Raw genomic sequence first — 810 nt, forward strand, 5'->3', positions numbered from 1 at the left:
TTCGGTGCGATCTTGCGATAGTCGTTGATCTGGTGGATGAGATCAACGGTGGAAAAGGGAAATCTCATATCGCAAGTTGGGAATCCTGTGTGCATATGCTTTTGAGTCTTTGTAACTCCGTGATGCGATGTATGATTTTGGGTTTTGTTGACCCTGTTGTCCGTTAACCAACAACGAGTCTGTCTTTTGCTGGTCTTTACACTTGTAAAGACGTATACCATATGTAATATTTTTATCGGTTAATTAAAGGCTTCACTCTTACTTGACCATAAAAAAGGATAATGAGTCCAATTTAATATGTGGCTTATTCTTTATAAACAAATTGATAAAATAATGAATTTACCCCTTTGTATTGAAGATGGATTTTGAATAAAATATGGATTAAATTCCTCTATGCTCCAACCAGTATGATCTGCAACATTGGCAAAACAAAAATCCTCAACCATATTATATTCCATGGCGCTTCCCTCCCTATAATCTCTCAATTTGTGCTTGTCATCCACGCAGGAGCCATACTAATATTCTCTGTATCATTCTAATTTTCCCTATAATTTGCAACATCAGCCAAACAAAATGCCTCAACCATATCATGTTTCTTCGCACTACCCTTTGCATGTGCTAAAATATTGCTCAACCATAAGATGAATCCCTGTGCTTCTGTGTCAATCTTTATAATCTGCAACCTAGCCCTATGTAAATTTAAGAAAAATATGTTATTCATCTGTGGGTCCATGAGGTTTGAATTATCTACACCACAACAGCGAAACCCAAATAACACTATATAAATATTGAATTATGATGAAATACGAA

General features: G+C 35.8%; 1 pseudogene; it reads right to left on the reverse strand.

Annotated features, from left to right (window-relative positions):
• Positions 1-473: 473 nt before the first annotated feature.
• On the reverse strand, positions 474-570 carry LOC149158937 (U6 spliceosomal RNA; annotated as a pseudogene).
• Between the last annotated feature and the right edge of the window lie 240 nt (positions 571-810).

The sequence above is a fragment of the Pinus tabuliformis genome, chromosome 5_2 (genome assembly GCF_031772625.1).
Source record: "Pinus tabuliformis cultivar Carrire ecotype Pingquan chromosome 5_2, CPIR1, whole genome shotgun sequence".
Classification (NCBI taxonomy): domain Eukaryota; kingdom Viridiplantae; phylum Streptophyta; class Pinopsida; order Pinales; family Pinaceae; genus Pinus; species Pinus tabuliformis.